Source organism: Palaemon carinicauda, chromosome 31, assembly GCF_036898095.1.
Source record: "Palaemon carinicauda isolate YSFRI2023 chromosome 31, ASM3689809v2, whole genome shotgun sequence".
Taxonomy (NCBI): domain Eukaryota; kingdom Metazoa; phylum Arthropoda; class Malacostraca; order Decapoda; family Palaemonidae; genus Palaemon; species Palaemon carinicauda.
In genome coordinates this window covers 56,049,767-56,062,266 of record NC_090755.1, presented here as the reverse complement: position 1 = coordinate 56,062,266, position 12,500 = coordinate 56,049,767, and the positions used below count along the sequence as shown (strand labels likewise).

Below are 12,500 nucleotides of genomic sequence, written 5' to 3'. Positions count from 1 at the left end.
TTTATAAATGTGTATTAGAGATATAGTCAAATTTAGATCCTTTTAACATTATGGCGGATCTGTTTATAAATGTGTAGGAGAAATATAGACAAATTTAGATCCTTTTAACATTATGGCGGATCTGTTTATAATGTGTAGGAGAGATATAGTCAAATTTAGATCCTTTTAACATTATGGCGGATCTGTTTATAAATGTGTAGGAGAGATATAGTCAAATTTAGATCCTTTTAACATTATGGCAGATCTGTTAATAAATGTGTATCATAGTATAGTCAAATTTAGATCCTTTTAACATTATGGCAGATCTGTTAATAAATGTGTATCATAGTATAGTCAAATTTAGATCCTTTTAACATTATGGCGGATCTGTTTATAAATGTGTAGGGGAGATAAAGTCAAATTTAGATCCTTTTAACATTATGGCGGATCTGTTTATAAATGTGTAGGAGAGATAAAGTCAAATTTAGATCCTTTTAACATTATGGCGGATCTGTTTATAAATGTGTAGGGGAGATAAAGTCAAATTTAGATCCTTTTAACATTATGGCGGATCTGTTTATAAATGTGTAGGGGAGATAAAGTCAAATTTAGATCCTTTTAACATTATGGCAGATCTGTTAATAAATGTGTATCATAGTATAGTCAAATTTAGATCCTTTTAACATTATGGCGGATCTGTTTATAAATGTGTAGGAGAGATATAGTCAAATTTAGATCCTTTTAACATTATGGCGGATCTGTTTATAAATGTGTAGGAGAGATATAGTTAAATTTAGATCCTTTTAACATTATGGCGGATATGTTTATAAATGTGTAGGAGAGATATAGTCAAATTTAGATCTTTTTAACATTATGGCGGATCTGTTTATAAATGTGTAGGAGAGATATAGTCAAATTTATATCCTTTTAACATTATGGCGGATCTGTTTTTCTCTGACGGAAATTCAATTCCCATTCGTTACTTCCTCATTTTGAGGCCAAACTGAAATAAGGGGATATTTTTGCTTCTACCTTTTCCTTGTCAGTATCTCAACCGTCTCCCACCGCCTTAAAATTACGACAAATTAAGTCACTATTGCTAATTCTAGATTAATACGAAAAAGATTAGAACGCTGGAGTTACTTTTTTTTCCAAGAACATATCTGTGGCCAATTTGATTTTCAAAAGACATATTTAGATAAGCTAGTTTACAAAACGAAATTAAATGAATAAAGAAATCTACCGTATTTTCTAAAGCAAGTCAAAATTCAGTATCATGATTTATGGAATATGCTAATAAGTGGATAACATCTGTAAATTACTAATAATATGTATTATTATTATTATTATTATTATTATTATTATTATTATTGCTTGCGAAACTACAACCCTAATTGGAAAAGCAGGATGCTATAAGCCCAGGGGCCCCAACAAGGAAAATAGCACGGTGAGGAAAGGAAACAAGGAAAAATAAAATATTTTAAGAACAGTAACAACATCAAAATTAATGTTTTCTTTTTAAATATTAATGGTTTATTCTCTCTCTCTCTCTCTCTCTCTCTCTCTCTCTCTCTCTCTCTCTCTCTCTCTCTCTCTCTCTCTCTCTCTCTCTCTCTCTCTTATCTTGCTTCGTGGAATTTCCTCTATATTTTCCGGTTCTCTCAAGACAGACTTTCTACCCATCTACTAATGCTATTTAAAATAACATTTTGAATGTAGCTTGGTTAGTGAATAAGGACAATAATAACATAATAATTTTCTAAATTTTCTTTTCTTTCTAAGTTCTTCATCATCATCAGTCCACTCATGTCCACTTTCGAACTGTCAAGTGTTCAATATGCTGACTTTCTCAGTTTTTGTTGACTCCAGCACTATAGGAAATGTCAATAGAGCTCAATTTCTTGTAGTATTTTTCAGAAATATCACCTTTTAAAAGTTTTTTTTTATCATTATTGACTATGTGAGCCGAGAATATTTGTGCCCAGAGAACTCTCGTTTGTCTGAAATTTCAGTAGTCGATTTTTACCTGTGATTAGTAAAGACAGGTTTATCCGTAATGGCTGGCACTATCAGGTAATCTATCATACACAAACATACATTATATACGCACATACATATATACCACAATAACAACAAATGCAGCCATTTGTAGTCCACTGCAGGACAAGGGCCTCAGACATGTTCTTATTCATATTTGGGATTTGGTCAGTTTTCATCGCCTCGCTGGCCAATAAGGATTGGTGATGGTAGGAGACTTTTGTCTGATCGCTCACAGAAAACAACTTAGGACGGGTGGCTCTGACTAGTACAGCTAAGGTATCCCCACTCAGAAAAGGATATATGTATATATATATATATATATATATATATATATATATATATATATATATATATATATACATATATATATATATATATATATATTTATATATATATATATATACATATATATATGTATATATATATATATATATATATATATATATATATATATATATATATATACACATCATATATATATAGTCGTAGGGATATAGCAACATCACCATGCCTTTAGATGGCAAAGTCATGGTCACAGCATATTTCGAAAAAAATCCTAATCAACTCTAAGTGCGTTTCAATAAAAAAAGATACATGTCATGATATGAAAATAATCTTATTTTCAAATGTCCCACATATAGTAAAACTTATAAGGAATAACTTTGTAACTAAAGAGTTCTATTTTGAAAATGGAAAACTGATTTCTCATGATTGAATAATGATAAAATATGGTCTCGATTATATAAGTGAAATTCACGTTATCCTTAAAAAATTGAACTTCTGTCGGAAAATGTGCTGTGCAGGTGATGTTAAACACATGTGTTGAATTTGTTAAATATCTTAGAGAGGAAGCTGATAATAAGTAGTAACTGGAAGGTTACTGGGGGATTCATATCCTTGTTTATGGATTAGTTTAATTCGATGAAGTCACCATGTATAAAATGAGATGTAGAATGACAAGTGCTTTTGTAAGACAGTGGTAAGAACAGCAATGCTGTATGGAACAGAAACAGCAAGCATGAGGAAGACAGAGGAGAAGAAGATGGATGTGGCAGAAATGAGAATGCTTAGGTGGATGTCTGGGGTGACAAGAGAGGATCGGATAAAAAATGACTACATAAGGGGGTCGACAAAGGTGGTGGAAATATCAAAGTGCAGGAAGGGAGGCTGAGATGTTATGGACACCTGATGAGGAGAGATGAGGACCACGTTGGGATACATACTATGGAGATGGAGGTTCAGGGAAGAAGAAGAAGAGGGAGACCAAGAAAGAGATGGAGGGACTGTGTGAGAGGAGACTTACAGAAGGGGATTGGTGAGGCAGAAGCGCAGAATAGAAAAAGATGGAAACGGCTCATCCGCAACGGCGACCCCATATAAAAATGAGAACCAGCTGGGAAGAAGAATGGCAAGTGCTTTTGTAACTGACTTACATAACCAGAAAACTCTTCTTTATAGAATTATAAATGTGGGGAAAAATGGTGAGAAAATGTATCATGAGGTCAATTATTCAGTAAAATTTCCAAAAGGGACGGATCTTAACATGTCATTCACTTATGAATCTATATGAGGTATATTAACCACAAATCATCTTTGCTGTTATATATTAACAATAGATTGAAGATACAGGATAGAGAATATTATGTTTGAAATTATATCCAACAATTCAAAACCTAACTCTTAACTGATAGAGGAAGAATCTTTGGTCACAACAGGGAAAAATAGTCCAATGAGGAAAGGAAATAAAGAAATGAATAAACTACAAGAGAAATAATGACCAATTAATATAAAATATTCCAATAACAGCAACAGCATTAAAATAGATTTTTATACATACAAGGAATTATGTTAGCCTGTTCAATAAAAAAAATCGCACCAAGTTTGAATGGAAAAGGGGAGATTTCATTGGGGGTACCAGTGAAGACAGATATGGATGGATGCCGCAAATTGTGTAAGGGGTTTGACGCACTGTTGGTGAATCTACTCTCCAAGTGTCTGAAGAAGCTAATGATGTGGTATTTTTACTGTGCAGGTAACAGGTTTTCCATGCAGGCTTCAACAATTAGTGTGAATGAGACAGTTACTGTTAAGTTGTTTTTCTCTGGAATCACCTGCCAATAGGGAAATGAACACACGAACACACACACGCATATATATATATATATATATATATATATATATATATATATATATATATATATATATATATATATATATATTATATATATATATATATATACATTTATATGTATATATATATACGAATAATAGTACCAGGGTTATGATATACATCTTTATTGCTTAGCTTTCGGAAAATCTATTTCCATCATCAGAGCCTAAAATAGGATACATTGTATTAGTTAAAACATAGTATGATGAATATTTAAAACAGAAAATTTAAAATGAACATACAAAAACTTTATGAAATAAAATAAGAAATTAACATAAACTATAAAATCAATCTAAATACAAAATAAAAGATCAAAGCGCCAGCGCTATAAACTCACATGAAATAAAATTATACACAATTTAATTCGTACGTTGCCCGGCCCAGGTTTGGTTTTAGTTTGTGCTGGAATATTGCCTCCATTATTATTAAGTCGAGGTTACTCTGCGAAGTGGCCAGGATGGAAAAATTCTCCTTGGACATTGGCTGGTCCTCACTTTGGGAATGGTCTCTGATGGCTGAATGGGGTGGTTTTGCTATATGATTACCCGTTCTAGGTGAGCGACCGAAGTGCTCAGACAATCTTGCACGGTAATGTCTTTCACTTTTTCCAATATACGATGCATTACAGCGATCACACTTATATTTATATATGACACCCGAACAAAGATCATCTGAGACCCGGTCTTTAAATTTGAAAAATTTGCTCATAGCATTTGAGGGGGAAAACACGATCTTCAATGATACCTGAGGATAAAATTCACGCACAATTCTACTGCAATGATTTCGTATTTTAAAACTGTGGGACCCCAGATATGGAATAGAAAAGAAGATATTTTTCCGAGGAGCAATTAGTTTCCTTTCACAAGGTGGTAGCGTGAGTTTGCTTAGTGTTTTCAAATAGTTTTTAAACTATTTGAATTCCAAACACCAAAATATAAATTTTACTAGTGAAGTGGAAATGGATTGTAACATATCTTTCCTTGACATCAACATTCATAAATTTGGTACTGGGTTTAACACATCTGTCTACAGGAAACCAACGTTCACAGGCTTATGCACTAAATTCTCCTCTTTTATTCCTATACAATATAAGAGAAATCTTATCTGTACTCTCACTTATAAAGCGTATAACCTTTGCTCTAATTACCTCAACATTCATAAGGAACTGACGTATATTAAAAAACTACTTTATAACAATGGATTCCCGTATAATTTTACTGATACTTATATAGGGAAAACACTAAGCAAACTCACGCTACCACCTTGTGAAAGGAAACTAATTGCTCCTCGGAAAAATATCTTCTTTTCTATTCCATATCTGGGGTCCCACAGTTTTAACATACGAAATCATTGCAGTAGAATTGTGCGTGAATTTTATCCTCAGGTATCATTGAAGATCGTGTTTTCCCCCTCAAATGCTATGAGCAAATTTTTCAAATTTAAAGACCGGGTCTCAGATGATCTTTGTTCGGGTGTCATATATAAATATAAGTGTGATCGCTGTAATGCATCGTATATTGGAAAAAGTGAAAGACATTACCGTGCAAGATTGTCTGAGCACTTCGGTCGCTCACCTAGAACGGGTAATCATATAGCAAAACCACCCCATTCAGCCATCAGAGACCATTCCCAAAGTGAGGACCAGCCAATGTCCAAGGAGAATTTTTCCATCCTGGCCACTTCGCAGAGTAACCTCGACTTAATAATAATGGAGGCAATATTCCAGCACAAACTAAAACCAAACCTGGGCCGGGCAACGTACGAATTAAATTGTGTATAATTTTATTTCATGTGAGTTTATAGCGCTGGCGCTTTGATCTTTTATTTTGTATTTAGATTGATTTTATATTTTATGTTAATTTCTTATTTTATTTCATAAAGTTTTTGTATGTTCATTTTAAATTTTCTGTTTTAAATATTCATCATACTATGTTTTAACTAATACAATGTATCCTATTTTAGGCTCTGATGATGGAAATAGATTTTCCGAAAGCTAAGCAATAAAGATGTATATCATAACCCTGGTACTATTATTCGTATTGAAACTCCGCTTTCCACGGAATAAATCAATAGCCGATATATATATATATATATATATATATATATATATATATATATATATATATATATATATATATATATATATACATACATATATATATATATATATATATATATATATATATATATATATATATATATATATATATATATATATACATATATATATATACATACATATATATATATATATATATATATATATATATATACATACATATATATATATATATATATATACATATATATATATACATACATATATATATATATATATATATATATATATATATATATACATATATATATATATATATATACATACATATATATATATATATATATATATACATACATATATATATATATATATATACATATATATATATATACATACATATATATATATATATATATACATATATATATATATACATACATATATATACATACATATATATACATACATATATATATATATATATATATATATATATATATACATATATATATACATTTATATATATATATATATATATATATACATATATATATACATTTATATATATATATATATATATATATATATATATATATATATATATATAATTTATATATATATATATATATATATATATATATATATATATATATATATATATATATATATATATACAGTATATATTTTCCCCACTATCGTTGATTTTGGCTTCGACCATATCAGGCTCATAGGGAGTGATGAGCATTAAATTCCTCTACAACTATAAAATTTCTCCCCAAGCAAATTATTCTTTAGTCAGCCTGTCACGAGTGTTATACGCTTTTCTTATATCTAAATTACTTCTCTTGAGTTTCCCCTTGATACATTGAACTTCCATGTTACCGTTTGAGTATTTTGTGGCGTTTTCTACTACACAACAAACATCATGTCAGCTAAGGATCACCTCCAAACCTATGACCTACTCTGTCTTTCCTTTGGACTCCATAGTCTATGAACCTTACCTGTTGATCTTTCATAAGCGTTCCACATACACAGCAAACATGTGATTTAATGTACAACAACAGTTTTAACTTCGATTGTTACGAAACCCTATCGTTTTCTATTTAATTAAAGGTTTAAAGGCCGTTTATGAATGGCAGAGGCAAGGGTCAGTGACATTGGCCTATCAAGCAAGTTAATGGCCTAGAGACTGACCATATATACATATAATCATTGCCCAAGCTCCTTCTCCACCCAAGCTAACACCAAGGAGGGCCAGACAATGTCTGCCGATGACTCAACAGATAGACCTATAGGCTACCCCAAAACCCCCATCCTTAGCTCACAAGAATGGTGAGGTTGCAGCGACCAAAGAAACTAACGAGTTTGAGAGGGATTCAAACCCCAGTCTGGCGTTCGCCAGGCAGGGACGTTAGTACATCGGCCACCACAATTATAAACAAGTTTGACATACCCAGTTTTGATATTCTTATCCATTTCTACTTGTTAAAAAGTTTTCATTTACGCTTAATTTCTTACTAAGATTTTCCAGTTCCCCATCGTCAACTGTTATACCAGACGTTACTCAACATTTCCCTATTTTTGACATTTTCATCCGTTAATACTGAATGACTGTTAGAAGAATTTTTTTTGTACAACTCAGATGAATCTGCACAATCTTATTATATCTTTCGAGTCCATTTGTACTTTAGCCTTGGAACTTTCTTGGTATTTAGTTTCCTTCCCTTCAGTTTGGCAGATTTTTTTTTTCTCATTAGTTTTTATTTTATCCCCTTTTCAGAATTCAAGTATAATTGCTCATAAAAGTTTGGTCACTTGCTTGTTAGGTGCTAAGCTTTGAACTAATTAACACGCCATCCTTCGCCCATGTTTCTGCCGTTTTATTACTTCCCTGATCAAACTTTTCATTATCCCTTACATTTTCCCCCTCCCACTGGTTATATTTGGCTTAAGCTTCGTCATAAGGAACATTTTCCAATGTTTATACTATCTGTACTCTTTATGCTTCTATGGCTACTTAACAACTGTAACTAACGACAGGCTTACCCGAGAAATTTGCGCACTTCAATTGGTCCTTGAATAGTTCTTTACTGAACTCTTTGGCCGCATTTTACTCTTGATTTTACTTTTTATTTACATTCGTCTTGATTCTACTGTAATTTATAAGCTATCATTTCTCCTATTTCGACCCATCTGACTTGCTACACATTTATCTGAGCTACTTTGGTTATGATCTTTCGCTGTCAATTTTGGCAGAGGAACATCCTTTATAGTCGGCAGCTTTTATGTTTTGTCCACTCAACCTATTCTACTTCCAACATGATATTCAGTTTCTCCTTACGAACTACAATTTTTCTCTTGTTCCCTTTTCATTCTAGAAAATTTTCACTCTATAGCAGTCCAGTCATAATCCATTTCTCGACTAGACCTGGGTCCTGGGGCCGTCGTCAAAAGGTCGTTATCCTTGTCAGTCAATTTGAGTCTCCTCAACCTAGGCAGTCTTAGAGTAAGGTTGTTACCTGTCTACTAACATATTAACTCAAGTTGCATTAAAACTTACTTTATTACTGTAGCCGGCCTCCTCAGAACTCCTAGAATCCTAGACCCTCAACCTGTGCCAGGAAGTCAACGAAAACACTAGATCTTAGAACACTTATACATCAACACTGGAGTGTTGTCCACGACCGACTCGGACTCGGTAAATTTCTCTGTTATTACTTCTTCTTCTTCTCCTTCTGTTGATTACCCAAAGCTTTTCTCCGAACGGTTTTTTTTTTTTGGGGGGGGGACAAAATGCCATGGCCCCCAAAAACCTTACTAAAATGTCAAAACCATAGACCAACTTTTCATTCATATAGGCTGACTCTGTCAACTTCCCTCACTTTCCACCGAGAAGGCGGCTCGTGTTTGTGTAAAAGAAAAAAAAAAACTATTAGATGCATGATTAGCTTTATCTGTTTTCATAACTGGTTTGGTGTTCCATTTCCTTTATAATTGCCTTGAATAGGATCTCCTTCCATAGGGGAGATCATATTGCGCCTGTTTCTCTTCTCACTCACCGTCATTCGCGTCCCTTCTTTTTCTTCTCATATTATTAAGTCACTTCCTAATTTCCCTCAGCATCTTTTCTTAATTTTATTCCTATTTGCTAATACTTTATACTTCTTCGTTGATTCCTACTCCACATCAATATCTTCGCTTACTGTTGTTCTTAACACTTTATACTATTTTGACAAGACTGCCCATATCTCTCTCTCTCTCTCTCTCTCTCTCTCTCTCTCTCTCTCTCTCTCTCTCTCTCTCTCTCTCTCTCTCTTTTTCCATATTCTGGAAAGTAAGTGGAACTTGGATATTTCATTCTCACAATTCTTTTCTTCCTAAAACGAGGTGACGTCTGAGGATCAATTTGTAAGTTCGTCTGTCTGTTTGTTCATTAATAGCATTACTCACTTCTTATTATACGAAAGTTATACTAAAATAATGTATCTTACTTTTGAGTAAACGAACTAGACTGAAAATATCTTCGATATATCTATAAAAAATGTAATTTAGAAATGGTGTAAGATGCAAGAATTTCCTTTGATTTCATCTAATTTATCACTGATTTACCTATATCATCCAAATGACTACATCATAAAAGTTATGTAATTCTACTTATCTCTCCGACTAGCTCCCACTCCCTCACCCCTTTCCCCTAGTGGCTATTATATTGTAAAAAATCATCCTCTGCCCCCTCCGCTTCATCCCCCACTCCCTTAATCCACTCCCCCCAGTGTAATAAAATCTCTACTCCTCCCCCTCACACCTCTCTCACGTGACGTTTCATCACATTAAGTCTATTGTATACCCATCAACTGTGTGTTACACAAATTCTACGCAATCCTTTTTTTCACATTTATTACGTTGATCTACTCGCATGTATTTTTCTTTTACTTCATTAGCAATTATCGATGAATATTCATTCAGTTTTTCACCACAAGAGATATTATAATATTCACCCCTCTTGGCCTTGTATAAAAACGCGACTTTCGTCGACTGAACTTGGTTTAGTCGATACATTACCAACAGTTGACTTCCTGTTTGCGTGCTTTCGTAAGAAACTACGGCTGTTCTTCTTCTTCTTCTTCCATTTTAGTAGGAGATCTGGCCCACTTCTTAGAGCCAATGTACTCCCCTGTAAATATGATACAAGATAGAATATTAGATCTGATCAATACAGTTGACAAATTTTAAGTGTTAGTCTGTTAGTAAAAGTTAACTCCTTCACCGAATGTTATGAATGATATGTTCACTCACCCACATGAGGCTTAGTACCTTTAATTCAAACCATATCCATGCTCCCCCTTCCATTGATATTGTTTTTATAGTGCAAAATATATATATCACACTTTATTATAACCATTTCCATTTAAATACATTTACATTTATTTATAGTCAAAACAACCTCCTGTGGTTAACTGCGGCTGTTAATGTAAAAACGCGTTATCGTTCAAGAGAGAGAGAGAGAGAGAGAGAGAGAGAGAGAGAGAGAGAGAGAGATTTGATACATGATCACCACCCTACGTTACCTAATACTAGAAGAGAGAGAGAGAGAGAGAGAGAGAGAGAGAGAGAGGAGAGAGAGAGAGAGAGAGCTGCAAAAGGGTCATTGGATAATCAGCGAGCTTTGTTACCTGATACTGAGACTTACAAATAGTCAAACAAACAGACAGACAAAGAGGGCTAGCAAATGAAAGAGAGACCAGTGAGAATTACAGACAGAGACTACAAGAGTTATATAGTCTGTTGCTTGTTTAAACTTCCTGTATATAGGTAACTTTATAAGGACGGCCTCTGTTGATTGTTTGGAAATATGGGTTGTGTGAATATTTGGGTTTCTGCATTGATTTAGGATCAAGCTGTAAGGGGACACCTTTCAACTGGGGATTCTAAATCCTATTATTATTATTATTATTATTATTATTATTATTATTATTATTATTATTATTAATGTACGCGACCCGTCATGAATGATTGCTATATATTTAGATGAAAATATACACTCACACACCCCCTCTCACCAGGGTGTGGCTACTCCCTCTCTTCCCTACCTGAGAGGTGGGGAGACCGAAAAATTATACAGTATATATATATATATATATATATATATATATATATATATATATATATATATATATATATATATATATATTTATATAGATGTATATATATACACACACACACACACACATATATATATATATATATATATATATATATATATATATATATATATATATATATATATATATATATATATATATATCCAGACACATGTTCTTTACTTTATAGGGGATATTATTGTAGTTGTTGATATTGTTGTTGTTGAAATCTATAAACATTCATAAGCAACAAAGGTTAAAGGCCACAAGCTTACGATAGACCGTTTATCATAAGAAAACAGCATGCAATAGATTTATGAACAAAATAACAAATAAACAACTACATTTATCACATCTCCACCGTTTGTGGGTTGCAATTCTTAGCTTTATAACCGTGCTAGCAAGGAAGGTTGTGGGTTGCAATTCTTAGCTTTATAACCGTGCTAGCAAGGAAGGTTGTGGGTTGCAATTCTTAGCTTTATAACCGTGCTAGTAAGGAAGGTTGTGGGAATCTATGAATGCAATGTCAGGAAGATAAGAAACCACCCCAAAATGATTATTGATTTCACTCGGTAAATAAATGAGACGAGACGTAATCTATACTTTATTAATTCGTAGTTAGATTACATTTGTTAGTGTTCTGGTAATTATAAGAAGAATAGAATCTTGGATAATTATTTCATATATTTTAATTTTTTATTTTTTTTTTCAGATTGAGGAAGGGAGTTTGGAAAATTATGTTGGTAACAGTGGTTTCTCTCTTGACTGCTGCAGTGGTTAACAGAAAACTTCCAGCGGTGTTTGTAAAACCCCACACCACATCGCTGGTAAGGACGCTCTCTCTCTCTCTCTCTCTCTCTCTCTCTCTCTCTCTCTCTCTCTCTCTCTCTCTCTCTCTCTCTCTCTCTCTCTCTCTCTCTCGTTAATGGCTTAAATCAAGAAAAAACAACTCGTAGTCTATATTTTTTATCTCTTTCATGGCTGTACTGAAATTATTTGTTTATGAAATAAATGTATGTTTGTATGGTCTCATCTACACATCCAAATATGTATCCACCATGATCATCAACATCATCATTATCATCATCTCCTCACACGCCTAATGACG

The 12,500-nt window shown here is 33.0% G+C and overlaps 1 long non-coding RNA gene and 1 pseudogene across 1 annotated transcript in view; one reads left to right on the top strand and one right to left on the bottom strand.

Moving 5' to 3' along the window:
• LOC137624983 (uncharacterized) overlaps nucleotides 1–8,906 on the bottom strand; it is a 100,105-nt gene extending 91,199 nt beyond the window's left edge. The window contains exon 1 of the long non-coding RNA XR_011040791.1: nucleotides 8,812–8,906. This is a non-coding gene — a long non-coding RNA (uncharacterized lncRNA). The remainder of the gene's footprint in view (nucleotides 1–8,811) is intronic.
• LOC137624982 (carbohydrate sulfotransferase 11-like) overlaps nucleotides 1,980–12,500 on the top strand; it is a 23,138-nt pseudogene continuing 12,617 nt past the window's right edge.